Below are 20,561 nucleotides of genomic sequence, written 5' to 3' on the forward strand. Positions count from 1 at the left end.
ATCCCAAGTCTCCCTCAAAATGTTATGTTACTGGGATGGGAACACTAAATGTCTCATGGCAACCACTGCTTCATGTTTCTGTTTTTATACTCTAATACATGTGTAACTTGCTTCAACAAAGACACCTACAGTTCACTTTGTCCTTCCCTCCATAGTTTGTGCCCCCAGTTTCATATCCTGGTGCTGACTCCTCTCTTGACCTTCGTACCTGTGCTTCAACTCTTTCTCCTTTATTTGCCCTGGAAACTCCAGATTCTACTCGCTAAGCAGGAACAGTTCAGTTTCTGTAATTTCGATAGCCAGATTCATTAAATATTCATCAAATAAAGGAACTGTTACATCTTGACATAAGGCAGCCAATATATAGGACAGTGTTTCACAATGTATATAGAATTCATCCTTGTATACAGCTGTTATCTTTAGTATGAAAATACTGTCGTTAACAACACTGGTCTGTGACCCTGTGATTTTGTGTAAGTATTAAGCATTCTGCTGCTCTGAGATTTTAACATTTCTGTCTTTATTCTGTTTGTGGATGTAAAAATATGCTTTTAGTAATTTTAAGATTATCTCATTTCTCTTTCAGCACTTAAAATATGTGGTTGACAGGCTGATGTGAAAATAAAAGACCTAAGGAATTAACTGATTGCACACTGTAGGTTAATTTTCTGCCCTATGGAAAGGACAGTGAGGATAATAACCGTGAAGTGTGGCTCTTTCTGTGATTACCATATTAATTCTGAAATTATGAGTAACTGCAGTGAAAGAAATTTGATACATGATGTATTTCTAGGATTGAGTTTTCTATTATAAACCTGTGGTGTGTTATTTGTGCAATATAAAGTATTGAATGGTACCAGAGTTGAGTGACTTTGTGAAGTTACAGAACAAAATTTAGATCCTTATTGTGTCCTTTCACAGAAGCTTTGGAAATTTTATAAATTTGAACTATAATCTACTAAACTAAAATGATCCTGCACATTCCAGTACTAGAGAAATAGATTTATGGGAAAATATTTCAAATTTTAATAAATAAATCAGCTTTGTGATTGTATTTCAGCTTCTATGTGCAAATTATATAGTAAATGTCCAGTTGTTTGATGCTTGTTGCTTAGTATTATTGAATTTCCATTTTGTTGCAATGGAAACCTTATCAGCATACTCCAACATTGGAAGAATGTTTATTTTAGTATACATTTTGTTCTGGATAAGTTTCATTGCAGTAAAGCTTCTTGGATACCCTGCACAATATTCTGAGTTTAGTTGTGATTTGTTCTTTTAAAGGTTGTCATTATGGTGAACCTTAAATATCATACCTAAAACAAAATTCTTACTGTACTAATTCTCTATAAAAAGTTCTTTTGTTTTCTTTCAGGTTGACAAGATGCCATATAATTTTTTATGACAATAATGACAATTTGTAGAAAAATCTGGTATTGGTTATAAGGTTGTGTTATATAAAACCAGAACAGTATTGTAAAAATATAAATATATCACTATTATTAATGTTCTGTATTTGTGGCATGTTTTAGAGGTACAGAGGACTCTCACGTGTAATTATTTTACTTGGTTCATAAAATGACTCTTCATATAAATAGGTGGAGTTTTCATACCCAGTTTACAAGTGTTCATATTTACTCTCCTATGAGTTCCAGTAGTCATTGTTGAATCTTTTGGTTCTCTTGTGTATAATTTCATGTCATCTGCAAACAGAGGTAACTTGACTCCCTTGTTTCCAATTTGTATTCCTTTAATTTCTTCTTCTTGCCTAATAACTCTAGCCAGGACTTCTAATACTAAGTTGAATAGCAGTAGTGAAAGTGTACATGTTTGTTTAGTTTGGGATCTTAGTTGGAACACATTCAGTCTTTCCTTGTTCAGTATAATGCTGACATTGGGTTTTTCCTATATTGTGTTGATTGTGTTGTAGAATGTTCCATCTATGCCTATCTTAGAGTTATTAGCATGAAGTGATGTTGTATATTATCAAATGCCTCTCTGCATCTGTTGAGATGATCATATGGTTTTATTCTTCATTTGTTGATGTTGTACTGATTTGCCTGTGTTAAACCGTCCCTGCATGCACTTAAATCTCACCTGATTTAGGTGAATGAGTTTTTGTTGTGTTGTTGGGTTTTGTTGGCTAGTATTTTGTTGAGGACTTTTGCATCTATGTTCATCAGGGTTATCAGTCTGTAGTTGTCTTTCTCTGTGTGTCTCTGTCTGGTTTTGATATTAAGGTGATGATGGCTTCATGGAACGAATTTGCAAGGATTGCTTCCCCTTCTATTGTTTTGAATAGATTGGAGAATTGGAGTAAGTTCTTCTTGAAATGTTTGGTAGAATTCAAAATTGTAGCCATCTGGTCCTGGGATTTTCTTTGTTGTGAGGATTTGATTTCTGATTCAATCTCCAGCCTGTTATAGGTCTAATTAGGTTTTTAATTACCTCATGATTCAGTTTTGTTAAATTGTATTGTGATGGAGATGAACAGGCAGTTTTCAAAAGAATAAATTCAGGTGGCTAATAGGCATGAAAAATGCTTAGGTTCCTTTCTGTTAGGGAAATATAAACAAAAACCACATTGAAGTTCAACCTAACTCCGATGAGAATGGGCTACATACAGAAATCCACTAACAGCTGCTGGAGAGGATGTAAGGAAAAAGGTACCATACTCCACTATTGGTAGAGTATAGACTAGTGCAACCTCTATGGGAATCAGTATGGAGAATGCTGACAACTGAAACTTGATCTACTGTATGACCCAGTTATTCCACTCCTGGGCAATGTCCAAATGAAGTGAAATGTGCATTTGAGAAAGCAACATGTATCCCTATATTTATAATAGCACAATCCACAGTGGCAAAGACATGGAAACAACCCACCAGATACTAAAAGAGACGTGGATAAAGGAACTGTGGTGAATCTACTCTGGAATATTGCTCAACCATTAAAAAGAATTAAATTCTACCATCTGCAGCAAAATGGATCAACTGGAAGCCATTATACTCATGATATAAGCCAATACCTAAAGGACAAATATCATTTATTTTCTCTAAGGTAGCATTCATGCAAAATACAAAGCAAATAGGTATATAGCTAAACAAGGATGCATATATATTCTTATAGATGAATTGTTTAGTAGAGTGTAGCATATGGGGAAGTGAAGATACATTTCAGTATGCATCTCTATGAAACAGTTAAATATACCTTGACAGTATAAAACAGTATTTTCTACCTTTCCCTATACCTGCAATGCCATGATGCACTTAATAGCAGAATGCTAAACTTGTAACTATTACTACTATTCCTAAAGGGCTATACTGCTATGATAATATTGGGGGAAATAGTGAAAGAGTAAAATGCTGAGGGAGAGGGCCCGGCGGCATGGCCCAGCAGCTAAAGTCCTCGCCTTGAACGCCCCGGGATCCCATATGGGCGCCAGGTTGTATCCCTGCAGCTCCACTTCCCATCTAGCTCCCTGCTTGTGACCTGGGAAAGCAGTCGAGGACGGCCTAAAGCTTTGAGACACTGCACCCGTGTGGGAGACCTGGAAGAGGTTCCAGGTTCCCGGTTTCGGATTGGCACAGCACCAGCCATTGTGGCTCACTTGGGGAGTGAAACATCAGACAGAAGATCTTCCTCTCTGTCTCTCCTCCTCTATGTATATCTGACTTTGTAATAAAAATAAATAAAAAAAATGCTGAAGGAGAAAGCAGAGCCAGGGTTGTGGGGGGTGGATACTTAAACCTACAATACATTATAGTGGAAAAAGAATAATAGCAATAAAAATTTAATTCAAAAATATTTTAAAGAGTATTCATGTATACTCAGCTGGTATGCTTTAACTTGAATCTTTATCCTCTAACTCTTATCCGTAATTGTAGTTCTATGCAGCTTTTAGAGTTGTATGTTTTATTAAGTCGGAATGTTTAAGATTTTCAAAGCTTTATAAAAGGTCATTATGAAAAATGGGATTTTTAGAAATCAAGATGGTGGAATAGGGTAAGGACACATTTAAACAGACAGAAATATTAGCCAGTGTGAAGCAGAGAGGGCACATTCCAGGAAATTGAACAGGACAGAACAACAACAGAGGGGTACCTGGAGACTGACAGACACAGGAAAGCAGCAAAAACAACGGTGTGGTGTTGCAGTGACTGATACCCCAGCAACATTCAGAACGGCTATCTAAACTCTACTGGCAGCAAAAATCCACCAGCAACAAGGTGAGAAGGGACGTTACTCAGGAGCTCCAGAGATGAACCCAGACAATGAACTGCTCGTCCTGCTGGTCTGTTTGATTTGACCAGGAGCAGAGACAGAACAGCAGGTCCCACATGGGCAGTGTAGGAATGGGGTGGATTTCATAGCCCAGTCCACCCTCCTGGAGCTGTATTGGGTGCCATTTTGTTTAAGGAGGCAAGAGCTATGGGGCAGGACTGCACATTCACGGAGCTAGAAGTGAACTCATTATGACTCAGTGAACTACGACAACGTGCCATCCTACAGGTTCCAGCCAAGAGATCCGGATAGCACTCAGACCTGACAGCCAGCAGATCAAGAACTCTACTAGTGGCACATCAAGTGCCACACGAGCGCATTGCACTGGTCCCACAGGAAAATAATACTGACTATGGCATTTTACGGGTCAAAATTGGTCTGTGTGGCCCTCAGACCTAATGGGCAACAAGTTCTGGCAGAGATCAGCACCACCAACAACCTAGCTAGATAGGACACCTGGTGTCTCCCTAATCCTGGGAACTGCTGCAACAGGAAGGGAGAGAAAGGTTGTACAAAAAACGGTGCAGCCTCAGCACGGTGTCACAGGAGATGGAGAGTGGTGGGCCCCGAGTTGGGGCTACTGAGATCATGGTGGAAATCTAACATAAGAACCCAGCCCTGGAACTCACTGGAGGAAGTAGCACAAGTGACTGCAAACAAAGAGCTGTGTACCAACAATATTAAGTACAATTGAACTGTAGGCCTGTGGGTGACACAGCTTAGAAAATGCACCAAGGAGAAAAATCTGCTAACCAGAAGTACAATGAGCAAGAGGAAGACTCCCCTGCAGAGGAACAAAAGCCTTTACCAACTTCAGAGTTCACTGAGGAAGACATCTAGAAAATGGGGGATACAGAATTCAAGACACTTAATATAAAACTTCTTATCAACAATGAGAAGCACATAAAGCAGGCGTTCAAGGACTTCAAGGACTATGTCACACGGGAAATGAATCAAATGAAAACTGATATATCAGAAATGAAGAATACAGTGGAACAAATTAAAAGTAGAGTGGAGAGTCTTCAAAATAGGATGAAGGAAGCAGAAGAAAGAATCTCAGAATTAGAAGATATTTCCTGTCACCAGGCGGAAGCAAACAAAAAGCTGGAAGCAGAGCTGGGTCAAGCTAAAAAAAAAGTATTCAAGAATTGAAAGACACTATTAAAAGGACAAATACAAGAGTTATGGTAGTCCCAGAAGGTGCAGAAGAGAAACTGGGTTTACAAATGTACTTAATGAAATAATAAGAGAAAATTTCCCCAGTCTAAAGAAAGAATTGGGAAACAAGATCCAGGAGGGGCACAGAACTCCCAACAGGCTTGACCAAAAGCTATCTCCACCAAGACACATGATAATCAAGGTCTTTTCAGTAAAACATAAGGAAAAGATCCTAAATGTCATGTGAAAAAAATCAACTGACGTATAAAGGAATGCCAGTTAAATTCACAGGAGACCTTTCACAGGAAACTCTATGGGCAAGAAAAGAATGGATTCTAAAAGCAAAAATTTGTCAGCAGCGTATAATGTACCCAGCAAAACTTTCCTTTGTTTTTGAAAATGAAATGAAATTCTTCCACAGTGAAGAAAAGTTAAAAGAATGTGCCTCTTCCAAACCTGCCCTACAAAGGATACTTAAAGATGTTCTCTGACAGAGAAAAGTAAAAGCACCCACCAAAACCAAAGGCAAATGTGAAGAGCATTTCTGTAAAATAACAACAGAGGACTAAATCAATGAACAACCCATTGCTAAACTGACAGGACCAAATTACCCCCTATTTGTGTTAACCTTGAATGTAAACAGATTAAACTCATCAATCAAATGTCATAGATTAGTAGACTGGAATAAAAACACAAATCCCATCTATTTGTTGCCTACAGGAGACTTATCTCACAAACAAAGATCAGCAGAAACTGTATCTCATGTATTTTGAGGTTTTTATTAGTTTCATCTCTTCAAAACACTTTCTTCTGATTAAATTCTTCAGTGACATATAGATCACACAGTAGCATCATTTTCTTCAAGAAGGTTCTTGATTTTCTTTTTCATTTCTTCAGGGACACATTAGTCATTCATTAGCATATTATTTAACTTCATGGTGTTTTTAATTTTTCTTCCTGTTGATTATGTTTTGTGGCTTTTCATTTAAGGGGATGTATAATAACTGTGTAATGGATACTATCGTATCCAGATGTGAAGATACAATGCAATATGCATCCCTACTTCCGGATGAAAGATGGACTCCCAGTCAAACTGTTAACAATATCTTGACACTAGGAAGCTGGAATCTTTGCCATTGTCCATGCCTGCAACAATGAACATGACTGTTTATGAAGTGCTATGCTATAGTAATAATATCGGGGAACTTAGTGGGGCGGAGGGAATATTATTTGGGGGAGGTAACAGAAATCCCATGGCCTATCGAGCTGTATTATAAAATGATAAGAATTATTTTTTAAAAATTTCTGAGAGTAACTGGCCATCCTTAATCTTAGCACTGAACCTATAGTCTTTCACTCTTAATATAAGATTTAGTATATTTTTGAAAGATTTATCTGTTTATTTGAAATTCAGTTAAAGAGAGGAGAAGAGACAGAAAGAGAATCTTTCATCTGCTGGTTCACCCTCCCAAATGCTGGGCCGCACAAGTCAGGAGCCAGGAAGTTCATCCTGGCCTCCTGCATGGAGACTGGTGTGAATCAGCACTTGGGCCATCTTCTGCTGCCTTTCGTGGGCTGCCAGCGTACCATGTCGTGGCTTTACTCACCGAATCACAGCACCAGCGCCAGTTGTATAGTTTGTTTGTTTTTTTTTTTTTCTTTCCTGGTATTGAGAACGTTTCCTTCTTTTCCTGGTTAATATTTTCGTGAAAAAAAAATATTTTGAATTTCTAATTTTGTTCCTGTAACTGTAGTCATGATCATATGGTCTTCCTTTTCTAAAGCATCTTCGCACAGATTTTAGTAAGTTTTCATTTCTGTTCTGTTCAGAATACCTGCTGATTTCTGTTTGACCTATAGTCTAATAAGGCAATATGTACATTTTGAATTTGTAGGTGTTTTCTGAGATATGTTTCTTGTTTTGGTTTCTACTTTAGTTTCATTTTGGTCAAAAGATGCCTCAGCTCTTTCTCATCTATAACATCACTGTCCTTGCTTGTTGGCCTTAAGAACTGTTGTTTCATCCATCCTGTCCATTCGAAGTTTTGGTTTTGTGTCTCATGGAAGGGCAAAACAAAAAAAAAAAGTGGGGGGGAAATGTTACAAACACACAAGATTATTAGTTTGATCTTTTTTTTGTTTTGTGAAATGCATGCCTTTTTAAAAACTAAATGTTTTAAGGATGGGAGCACTACTTTCTCTAGTATCCCATCCTAATACTGTTCCTTGTTCTGTAGGTCAGATTGTAGTACATGAACAGTCTGGAAATAAATACATGCCTTTGTACTCCTTAAAAAATGTAATACTCCTTTCCATATTTGTCCAAGGAGATACATGTTTAGCTAATAGTTTGATTTTAGCAGCAATACAGTATATATCTGCATACATGCAGTGTAAATTTTCATATTTGTGTGGTGATTAGATCAGTTATGCTTTTGTTCTAATAACAAGCAATAATGTGACCAACATTCTTTTGCATTTTGTAAGTATTCCTGTGTTTATATATAGCTGAAACTGGAATTGCTGCTTCTAAATAAATGTGAATAGTTTGAAGTTAACCATGTGAGACTATTTTGAGTTGTTCTCCGTTATTACAGTTACCCTTTCTCACCAATTACATATTTTTTCTATATTTTTGGTATGTAAATGTCATTGTTTTACTATACGTGGCACATCCCTGATTGTAATGAAGGTTTGATATTTTTTATATTGCTTCTTGTTCTTTTTCCATTCTGTTACTGTGAGTTACTTGGTCATAGTTTTTCTAACCAAAATACTGAGGGAAAGCAACTTTATCCCACAGCACTCTGGATAATGGCAACAGTAGTCCATTTGACTTTGTAAGTGAAATTAACCACCTCGTATGAATAAATTTATTAATGGAAAAAAGAAAACCATCTATAATATATATGCACATTAGAATTCTTGGGTACATAATTGCCAGTGTACCAAGCAATTAAATTTTTTTAATAAATGGAATTTTAATAAATTTTTAATTAAAAATTTATTTAGCTTACATAAAAGACAGTTGCATATATATAGAGAGAGAGATCTTGCATCCACTGGTTCAGTCCCCAGATGGTAGCAATTCCTTCTGTGTCTCCCACATAGTTGGCAGGGGCCCTAACACTTGGGCTATCTTCTTGCTGTTTTCCCAGGTACACTAACACTGTCAGGGAGCTGGAGAGAAGTGGGCAGCCCAGGTTCAGATTGGTGCTCATACAGGATGCTGGTGTCAAAGGCAGTGTTCAGCACACAGCACCAGCCCCTTAGTTTTTTCTTTTAATATGCTTTTCTTTTCCATATTTGCAAAAAACCTGGCGTATTTGGCAGTATTTAGTATACAAGGGAACATGACAGATTGCTGTTTGCATACATATAGTAGCATGATTACTAGGAATACTGATTGCTACCTGTGGTGGAAAATCACTAAAATTATTCATTGTTAAGGTTTTTCTTATAATGTAGTAACTAGTGATACTATAAATCTGCAGTGGTGGCTTACCTGTTATTCTTTCATGTTTTTGTGATTAAACCTGTTAAACCTGTGATTCTTGTATTATGTAGAAATAAGGAAACCAGTTATGGGTATTAACTGGTTCTCTATAGGATTTTGTTGTCCAACCCCACCCATAATGGAATGTCATTTTATAACCTTTATTTCTCATTGTTGTAAAGTGTAGGATGGGTCAAAATCTTAAGTAGTGGTTTGTATCCTTTTGAGGTTCTGCCATATCAGTGGAAAAGTTGCTTTTTTGTTTTGAAATAAATGATTCAATGTGCTCTAAAATTACACTTCAAATTAACCATTTCTAAATTAGAAATCAAATGTAGCTTTGTTTATTATATTACCAAATTAATGGAAAATAAATGTTTTTTTCAGAAATACTCTTTAGCCTTTTAGACATGCTAAATATATTTTTGACATTGTATTTGAAAAATATATTTAATCTGTATGCTGTGCTGTGCTGATTTGCAAAATAGATATAGAAAGTTTTACATTTTCCTTAAGCCTGTAGTACTCTTTTTTTTTTTTTTTTTTTCCTGCACCAAGTGCCCTTAGTCAGTCCCTCCTTCCTTTTTTTGTGATTATTGTTTCTTGGTGTGTCAACTTTAAACTGTCATTTCCTCACTGGTTCACAAGTATTTACTGAGTACCTGCTGTATTTTCTAGAGCCTGATTATGTAATAATGTACCAGATATTTCATAATTGTTAAATATACTTTTTATTCCTCATATCAAATATACTTTAATTCCTCATTTTGGAAGTAATAGGTGTCATATGTTAGGGTTTTTTGGTTTGCTTGTTTGTTTTTTTAAGATTCATTCATTTTTATTTGAAAGATAGAGTTATAGAGATAAGTAGAGACACAGAGAGAGAGATCTGTTGGTTCATTCCCCAAATGGCTGCAGTGGCCAGAGTTGAGTCCTTCCAAACCCAGGCGCCAGGAGAGTCTTCTGGGCCTTCTGTGTGTATACTAGGGCCCAAGGACTGCCTTCCTAGGCCATAAGCAGGGATCTGTATCGGAAGTGTAGAAGCTGGGACACAAACCAGCACCCATATGGGATGCTGGTGCTTGCAGGTGGAACATTAGCCAAATGAGTTCACACACCAGCCCCATATGTTAGAGTTTTAGAATGCTGATTGTAGATAATGCTGTGCTCTCAGCTCTATTAACTATATCCTTACTTGGTCTCATTTTATATTGTTGAATTCATTTATTTTTTCCTGATATTTTCCACGAGATTTTCCATGTAGATGATCATGTTATCTGCTCATAGAAATGATTTCATTTCTCTTTCTACTCTGTATCTTTTTTTATTGCCCTATTGCAATAAATAAATTGCAGTAAATAGAATATATAATGCCGTGTTGAATAATGGTGCTGAGAGCAAACATCCTTGTCCTAATTTTAGTTTTAAGAGATAGTGGTTAGTCCTTCATTATTATATATGTTAATGTTAAGGTTTTCTTACACATGCTTATAGTCAACTTAAAGAAGTTCTCCTCTAAGTTTGCTGAGTGTTTTTATTATGAATAGCTATTGAATGTTGTCCAAAACTTTTCTGCATTTCTTGGCTTGCCCATGTGATTTTTTTTTTATCTTCCACTCTGTTGATGGTGGTGGATTAGGCTGATATATTTCTGAATATTAAACCAGTCTTGCATACCTGTACTAAATCCTACTGTGTCACAATGCATAACTCTTTTCCTTTGCTTGCTTATACTTGTATTTTGTTGAATTTTTTTTACACTCAAATTGATGGGTGATATTGGTTTTTGTTTTCATATCTTTGTCAGTATAATATCAACTTCATGACAAGAATTGAGAAATAGTCTGTTATTCTCTGGAAGATGTTATGTAACAGTTACAGGATGGTTCAAGTTATGTAGTTCATATTGAATTAGTTTTGATGGTTGGTTCTTTTTGAGGTGTTGGTGTCTTTCATCTAACATGTTGATCCATATCTGCTGAGTTGTTCATAGTTTATTACTCTTATAAATATGGCAATATCTGTGAGGGGTTGAAGCAATTTGCAGAAAAATGAAATTGAAAGATAAGTTATTTAGGTGCAAAAAAAAATCTGAAATTCATGCACACTTTTTGATGAAATGCAGATTCTGTGAACTATTCAGACTCCTCAGAGATGCAGATTTCAGATTTTTTGCCCGAATTTTTATTTTCCCATATATTTTTGAGGTGCTTTTATGTAGCCATATATCTTTTAAAAGATAAAACTTGTTTAAAAAGATGATGCTTATTTTGAGAGGCAGAAACACTAAAAAAGAGAGAGAAGGGGAAATGACTAAAAGAACAAGCTCCCCTCTGCTCGTTCACGTCCCAGAAGCCCACAGCTGGGCTTGCGCCCTCACTGCTGCTGCACGGCTGCTAGAGTTGAGACCTAAAACCAGCTGTGGGCCAGGTGCTCCAATAAGGGATATGAGTGGCTTCTTCCTGACACTTGCTTTGTATCTTTTATGTCTTTGTTGGTTTTACAATAAACTTACTGATTTTTACTGATCTTTTCAAATAATTTGCTTTGATATTTTTTTCTAATTTTCTTTTTTTTAATTTCTTCTCTTATTTTCTTTATTTCCTTTCTCTCCCTACTTTGAGTTTATTTCAATCTTTTCACATTTGCCTGAGTGACAATTGAAGTTATTGATTTGCATTTTTTTCCTTTAAAATTTTTTTTTTATTTCATTGTATTTTTCATGATACAGTTGCTCAGGTTTTTTTTTTTTTTTTTTAAGTCAGGGCATTTTAGTGCCATTAGTTTATTTCTCAACACTGATTTAACCACATCTCACAAATTTTGATAAATTTTTGCTTTTTATTTACTTTGGTGTATTTGTTAAATTTCTGTGAAGTGGATATTGGTAGTTGAGTCAATCTGACTGTATTGGACTTCCATATCAGATATGGATATGCCATCCACTGATATGCCTTCCATATCAGATTCCAGTTAAGAATCCTCTCCTCCCAGCTTCCAATCCAACTTCCTGCTAATGTACCTGGAGGTAAAAGATGATGGCTCAAGGGCTTGAGCCTCTGTCATTCACACACAAGACTCAGCTAGGGGTGCTGGTTTTTGCCTGACTCATGCACAGTTGCTCTGGGCATTTTGGCAATGAACCAACTTAATTGGAAGTTCTCAGCCTGTCTGCCTTTCAAAGCAAATAAAAAATAAGTCAACATTTAAATATTGCCTGGAAAACGTCCTCTTTGGACCATGTGTTACTTAGAAGTATGTTTTAGCTTGATGATTTTCTTACCAATCTTTTGTTGTTGACTGATTTGATTGTAAATTTGTGTGTGTGGTTTTTATTATTTTTTTTAATGAACCAGGCTGTGGAATACCATGGTGTATACTTCATGAGTGCTTATAGACAGGCATTCTGTTCTGGTTAGTTGGAGTATTCTGTGTCACTTAAATCCTTTCTTTGTGATGTTGAGTTTTTCTTTAATCTTCCTCATTTTCTTTCTGATTGCTGTATTTGACTGAGAGAGAGGTGTTGAATCCTCAAGCAAAATTGTTTGTTTATTCCCCTGTTACATCTATGAGTTTTTGATTATTATATTTTGAAGTTCTGTTTTCTGTGGTTAGAATGGTTATGTCTTCTTGGTGGATGGGCCCTTTTATTATAGGTAAAGATCTTTTTCTCTGTTCGTTTTGTTTGCTTTGCAGTCTGCTTTTCTTGATAGCACTTCTGCTTTTCCTTTGATTGACATTTGTTGAGTATATCTTTTTCCATCTTTTTTTAAATTTAGACCTGTCTATGTCATGACATTCAAAATGAAGTTCTTTTTTTAACTGTTTGTTTTCATTTCCTTGAAAGGCACAGCCACACACACACACGCACACATCTTCCATTTACTGATTTATTCCTCAAATGCTTGTAATAGCCAGGACTGGACTAGGCTAAAGAAGGATCCTGCAGCTCCATCTTGGTGTTCCATGTGGGTAGCAGGAGCCCAGATACTTAAAGATATCTGGATCAGAAGCAGAGTAGCCAGCACTTGAACTGGCACTCTGTTATAAAATACCAGTATCCCACCTATCAAGATTGGAGAGGGACAGAGAAAGAGCGATCTTCCAACTGCTGGTTCACTGTGCAAGGGACCATAATAGCCAGGTTTGAGCCAGCCTAAAGCCTGGAGCCTGGAAATCCTTCCAGGTCTCCCAAGCAATGGCATGAATTCAAATGCTTAAAACCATCATTGACTGGTTCCCCAGGTGCATTAGCAGGAAGCTGGGAAGTAGCACACAAACCTGTCACTCTGATGAGATATGGGTACCACCAGCAGTGATTGAAACCGCTGTTCCATAACACCTGCCGCAAAGTGAAGTTGTTATAGACAATGACAAAGCCATATGGAAAAGTATATGGTCAGGTCATACAGTAAACTTCCCATCCCCATCTATGAGAAAATGCCTGAAACCAAGAATAATACCAAACTCTATGGCATGTTTTTCCTATACTTACCTACCTATGATAAACTTTCACCTTTTACCTTAAAGGAAGCACTTTGTAACTCTCTTCAGTATATCCAAATTGCCATCATCACTTCTCTTGCGCTTGGAGGCTATTATTAAGTAAAACAAGAGTTACCTGAACTGAGATAGTTGTAGTTGACCTGATAATCAAGATGGCTGCTGAGTTACTTAATGAGAGGGTGGCCTGTACTGCATGGCTATGCTGAGCCTTTGCCTAGGAATGCAGAATGATTCACATCCCATGTGGGATGAGGGGAGATTTCATTGTGCTCAGAATGGTGTGCAGTTTAAAACTTTGGAATTGTTATTTCATGAATGTTGCTACATGTCATATTTTTAAACCACAGGTGAGTGCTATTAGCTGAACCTATGGGAAGCTGAAACATGCGATAAGCAGAAAATCTGGTGTTGTTTTTAGTTTAGTTGTTTTTTTTTGTTTTTTTTTTTTTTTTTTACTATTTGAAAGGCAGAATTCCCGAGAGAGTTATGAAGAGATGAGAGAAAGAGGGAGGGATGGAAAGAAGGAGAGAGAGTTGTCTATCCACTGCCCTTTACTCACCATATAGCCTCAATGGCCATAACTGAGCTGATTAGAAGCCAGGAGCCACCTTCAGGTTTCTCACGTCGGTTCAGGGGCCCAAGGACTTGAATCAACCTCCACTGCTTTCCCAGGCCATAAGCAGAAAGCCAGATTGAAAGTGGAGTGTCTCTCTGCTGGCTCTACCTTCAGACCAGAGATGGTCTCACCAAGAAACTATTGAACTTACCAGGACAATAGGATGCTGGACTGTATGCTTGGTAAATACCTCCAATGAAAGAATCTCAACTGAATTTGAACTGTGGAAATGCAATAAGGTGGAGCAATCCACCGTGGGGGGAGGGTTTGGAGAGTGGTGGGGGGAATCCCAGTGCTTATAAAAAATGTGCCACATAATGCAATGTAATTAATAAAAAAATCAATAAAATATGAAAAAAAAAAGAAAGTGGAGTACCTGAGACATGAACCAGTGCCACGGGCCAGGCTTAGCCTATCGTGCCACTTTGTAGGCCCCCAAGAGAATTTTTACTTTTTACTTGTACTAATCTCTATTTTTAACTTTTGCACTTAGAAAATTTAAAGCAGAGGCTAGTATATAAGAGCTTAAGAGTGCTAGATTATTTTTTGGGAGAGGTTATTTGTAATTATTTATTTTATTTCTGTTTTTATTTGTTTTCTTGCCTTCTGTTGGGGAAAATCTTTTGTATTTTATTTTGATTTGTAAAAGTGTTTTTGAGTTTATCACTGATTTTTAAAATTTATTATCCTTACTTTGAGTATTAAAATATCTATGTGTAATTTTTCAGAATCTCCTGTATTTTACTTTGCTTGAAATGTACAAATGTTCTATTTTACTTTCCCATAATAGTCAGGGCTGAGCTAGGCTGAACCCAGGAACTGAAATTTAGATCAAGTCCCCCGTGTGGATGGCAGGAATTTTCCATTTGCTGATTTACTCCCCAAGTTTCTATTATTCAAGCTGGGGTTGGACCAGGCCATTGTCAGTCCAAGGCGTTACTGCTGCCTCACAAGATGGGCATTAGTAGGGACCTGTATTGCAAACAGAGCTGAGCCTTGAACCCAGGAAATATGTAGGGAATATGGATGTCCCAGGTAACATTTTAACTCAGATACTGTGCTATATGTCAATCCCAACTTTTTGAAAAAATTTATTTATTTTCATTTTAAAAGCAGGTTAACAGAGAGAAAGAGACACAGAAAGAGATTACATCTGTCCATTTGTTCATTCCCCAAATGGGAGTGGCCAGAGCTGGGCCAATCTGAAGCCAAGGAGCTAGAGCCTCCTCTGGTCTCCCGTGTGGACCCAAGAACGTGAGCTGTACTCTGCTGCTTTCATAGGACAAGGACAGGGAACTAGACTGGATTGGAGTAGCCAAAACTTGAACTGGCACACATATGAGTTGCTGGCAATGCAGTGAGAAGATTAGCCTGTTGAGCCACCATGTCCAACCCATTCCCAGCATTTTAACCTAAAGTATGGGTGAGCTTTGCACCCGTTTTTGATCTTGTTATTTTCCTTCATCATATTTGTCACAACTTTTAAATTCTCTATGTGGAATTAGCCATCAGCTGCTTAAGTTTAAGAGTTGTGTGTGTTTATGTGTTGGGGAGGGGTTAAGATTTATTTGAAAGGCAGAGTGGTAGAGGGGGAAACAGGGAGAGAGAGACAGACAGACAGACAGACAGACAGAGAGATGTGGGACAAATATCTTTTAGCCATTGGTTCACTTGGCAAATGACCGCAATAGTTTCCAGAAGTGGAGCAGCCAGTGTTGAACCAGTACTCTGATATGGGATGCCAGTATGCACTTGGCAGCCTAGCCTACTTTGCCACAATGCTGCCTCCTACACTTTTGAAATAGATTTTATTCTTTGGAACAAATTTAGATTTTTAGAAAGATACATAGTTAAGTACTCTGTTTTAGTTTATAAAGTTGTTCCCCACAGGAATAACTATAATTCTGATCCTGCTATGCATTCTACTGGAATTCAACAGTTATCTAAATGGATGATGTATTCTGCTTGTTGGGGTGGGAGTGTATATGTAAACAAAGGGACAAAACTAGAATTAATCCATTCACTATCAGGTATAGATCATGTTCTCTTTTTTTCACCATTAGTATTCAATAAATGTGTCTGTTTTTTTGAAATAATAACTAATTAATTTTCAGGAGAGTATAGTAGCTTCTACCTAGATTTTTCTTAAAGTTTGTATTTGATTTTCTTTTCTTGTTGTAATGATAATGTTATAATTATCCTCATTCCTCAAATTAAGTTGTTGAATTTGTTATACACTAGAAGTCCACAAAAAGTAATTGATAATAATTGTAATTAAAGACACTGCTTTAGAGCTGTCATCATCTTTTCCTCTGTTGCATGTATCTATGGCAGCATAACAAACCCAGCTCAAGATTCTTTAGTTACACTAGGTGTTTCTTGTGCTGCGCTCAGCTTTCTCGCTTGTGCAGCTGCATTCAGCTGGTGGTCAAACTGGACTGGAATGTTCTCTATGCCTCCTCACTCACATGCCTGGCACCTCAGACAGAATAGCTGAAAGACTGGAGTGCTTTTGTTCTCTTCCACATGGTTGCTTTGCACAGGGTTTATCTCATCCTTCAGAGACTCTCCGTAAGAATAGCCTGGACCTCTTTGCTTAGCATTCTGGTTTTCCAGAGCTAAAATGGAAGGTATGAGTTTCTTGAGTTCTGAACATGAAATTCCTGTACATCACTAGAAATGTTGGTTCCTCTACATGGCAACTGTTCTTCAGAGTTAGACAAAGGGCTACTCCATAGTCAATGTGAAAGGGTGTGCTAGGAGGGAGGCAGGATTCATTGGAAGCCGTTTAGTAATAATCTTCTGTAACCTCATAACAGGTTTCCCTGGGTCTCCCAAATCTACTGTTAGCATAGAAGGTAAGAAAATAGCATTTTGCTCTCTAGGACCTGTCTTGAGTTTCCATTTCACTCATAATAAAAATGAAAATCTTCATACTATCCTGCAAAATCAGTGTACAAATTATGACATAGTCAAGAAGTTTATCTAAAGCAAGAATTCCAAGGTTGGGTAGTCTAGGGCTTTTGCTCTGGTACACTAGGCCAGCAGGGACACAGGCTCTTTCTTTCTGCTCTGTCAGCTTGGTGTATTGGATTTTGCACTGTCTTCTTTATTTTATTTTATTTTTGTAAGATTTACTTATTTTTTTATTATAAAGTCAGATATACAGAGAGGAAGGCCTTTCGCCCAATGATTCATTCCCCAAGTGGCTACAACAGCCAGAACTGCACCGATCCAAAGCCAGGAGCCCAGAGCCTCTTCTGGATCTCCCATTAGGGTGTAGGATCCCAAGCCTTTGGGCCATCCTCAACTGCTTTCCCAGGCCACAAGCAGGAAGTCAGATAGGAAGCCAAGCTGCCAGGATTAGAACCAGGACCTATATGGGATCCTGGCATGTACAAGGCGAGGAGTTAAGCTGCTAGGCTACCGTGCTGAGCCCTTCACTGTCTTCTTATCCTAAGATGGCTGCTATACCTTCAGGACTTTGGTTTGCATCCCAACAGAAAGAATTCAAAACTTCCCCTAAATCCAAGGCTTTGTTGTTGTTGTTGTTGTTGTTGTTGTTGTTTTGATAAGAGTTGTCACATGGCCATTTCTTACTGTAAGAAAGCCTGGTGATGTGAAATTTTTACCTGTACAATTTGTTGCATCTAAGAAAATGGGAATTTTATTAGTAAAGATAATGGAAAGTATCCTTATTATACAGGTATCCATCAGTGTCTACTTCAGTGACAAGTATGTGCTGGAAACTGTACTACTGTTGTGAAACTGTGTATTTTAATTTTGGGAATAGCTATAGTGAGACTTTGAAATTATATAGTCAAGACAGTTGAAATAATTATATTTTGCATTTGAGGAAATTGAAACTTTAGCATAGTTGCAATATCAGAACTCACACATAGTCAGTCTGACTCAAATTTTTTGAGTATATTGTATTCTAACAGCCTTCTTTATATTGTATTGTATTCTTACAACCTTCTTTTTAGAAGAAAAAACCTGCAGTACTGCCTATATTTACATGAAGGCTTTGCTGCTGCTTCATATCATTTGGTTTTCATGCCTATCTTCATTGGTAAATCGAATACCTGGAAGAAAGAAGAACTGAATCATTGTTATCTGTATATTTCCATTGCTTTCTACTCAGTGAGAGTTTTAACCAAAGTGGTCTTTTTTAACGTAAACTATAGAAAAGCCAAATACTGTTTTGCACATGAATAAACAAGCATGGAGAGATGGACACTTAGTGAATGTTTTGGATAAATAGACTTTTTGAAACTGAAAGATAGGGAACTCAAACATTGTTTTGCAGATGATGGGCTAATGGAAAGGTACTTGAAGATGCCTTGGCAAATGGAATTAAAAGATGCATTTATTTAGGTGCATACAAATAGTTTGATGGTAAGCCTAGGATATGTGACCTTGAATGATATAGCATCTATTACTGAGGTCATAGGTAGAAGCCCCATGTGTATTAGGCATGTCATAGTACATGTTTCCCAAGAACTTTTTGGTGTATCCTCACTGCTTGGATTGTATAGCTAGTAACAGAGGACTGGTGTTAGAATAGATTTTCTTGTTTTCTAGTTGAGAGCACTTTCCACTAAGGAAAAATTGGATTGGGCTGGAATTAGAGGAGGAGGAAATACATTTTGCCGTTTTTTTGTGCCCTAAGGAAAAGAATTACCAATAATTAATGCAAATCAGTTAGTTCAAAGTGTAATTCAATTAGAGATGAAGGGTATCTTCCAGAGAGCCTAAGAAAGTGAGAGGGAGTAAATGGAGAGTAAAAGTGGTGTCAGAATACTAGCATGGCTGCACCCAGCCAGGTCATTGACTTTTCTCTATGAATAGGCCTGTTGCTTAGCTCCTTTGAATTTGTTTTCCTCAAAACTAAGGGTTAAATTAAATGATCTCTGGTTAAGCTAAATGATCTTTGAATTGCCATCTAGCTAAAGGAATATGTGAGTCATTGTACCCAGTAAGTTTTTATGGGTATTGTAACATTTCTTGGCATCTGTCGAGTCAAATGTTTTATGTTTCTGAAATGTTGAAGTAACAGCTTTTTCACTTCTTCTCTGGGATCTTGGCCAATGAGGAGTAAACATCCTTTCCTGGCTCCCTAAATGAAGTACTTGGTCAGTGACAATCTTTTTTTTCTTCATTTTATCCTTTGAATCTGATCTTGGCCTTGTTTTTGTTTTCTTTAGTGTTTTTGTTTTCTTTACTGATAAGTTGTCGTTAAAGTCATTATATTGGCCAAACTGAAATAATTTCTTTTGATTTCTCAAATAGTTTTGTTGCTGAAAATATGGAAAACTTTGAAGAGTAGATGAGAAAAATCCTCTTTTTTACCCAAAAATAATTAAGATTTAGTCTGTTTCTGTTTTTTCCATTCTAATTTTAAATATAATTTGCATTAAAACTTTGTGTACATAGCAATATATCAAGCTAGACATAATTAGTGTGGATTCATAAAGTTGATAAATAAGGAACACTTTCATTTATCTCCTAAACTACTTGAGGTTTTTTTGTTATGATACTCAGCATCCTGAACTTGAGTTCCTGTAGGCTGGCTTATAGGCCTGTCATGTCTGAGTTTCATAAAGGAGTCTGCCTCCCCAGCATGGTGCTTTACATTCATGCAGTCTTTCATATGAGATGCAGGTGGCCCAGGCTGGGTCGAAATGCTACACCAAACTCTAGCCTAAATTTTTAAAAAACATTTGTGGGTTTGTTTTTGTTGTTGTTGTTGTTCTTTTTGGTTTTGGTTTTGCTTTATTGGAAAGGTAGATTTACAAAGAGAAGGAGACACAGAGAGAAAAACATCTTCCATCCACTGGTTCATTCGCCATCCAAGTAGGTGCAAAGGCCAGAGCTGAGCCCATCTGAAGCCAGGAGGCAGGAGCTTCTTCCAGGTCTCCCATGTGGTTGCAGGGTCCGAAGGCTTTGGGCATCCTGTACTGCTTTCCTAAGCCACAAACAGGAAGCTAAACAGGAAGCAGGGCCGCCAGGACATTATCCAGCAACCATATCGGATCCTGGCGTGTACAAGGCCAGAACTTTAGCCATTAGGTCATTGCTCTGGGCCTGACAAGTGAATTTTTAAACTTTGGAAACTAACAAAACGATAAAATTTATATTCTATTGAAAAATTGGGCCTGGCGTGATGCATCAAAGACTAAATCCTCACCAGAATCCCATATGAGTGCACCAGTTTGTTTCCCAGCTGCTCTACTTTCTACCCAGCTCCCTGCATGTAGCTTTGTAGCCAAGGATGACCCAAAGCCTTGGGACCCTGTAGCTGCACAGGGGATCTGAAGAAAGCTGCTGGCTTCAGGACAGCTCAGCTATACCTGTTGCAGCCATTTGGGGGTTAAGCCAGTGGATACAATATTTTTTTCCTCTGTCTCTCATTTTTTCTATATCTGATCTGTCTTCCCAATTAAATAAATAAATCTTTTAAAAAGAAAATAAAGGAAAAATAAAAATAATGTAACTACT

General features: G+C 37.3%; 1 protein-coding gene across 2 annotated transcripts in view; it reads left to right on the top strand.

The window, feature by feature from the left end:
* The window catches only part of PKN2 (protein kinase N2), a 111,695-nt gene that overhangs the window by 12,693 nt on the left and 78,441 nt on the right, over positions 1–20,561 (top strand). The window lies entirely within an intron of this gene.

Source organism: Ochotona princeps, chromosome 2 (genome assembly GCF_030435755.1).
Source record: "Ochotona princeps isolate mOchPri1 chromosome 2, mOchPri1.hap1, whole genome shotgun sequence".
In the NCBI taxonomy this organism is placed as follows: Eukaryota; Metazoa; Chordata; class Mammalia; order Lagomorpha; family Ochotonidae; genus Ochotona; species Ochotona princeps.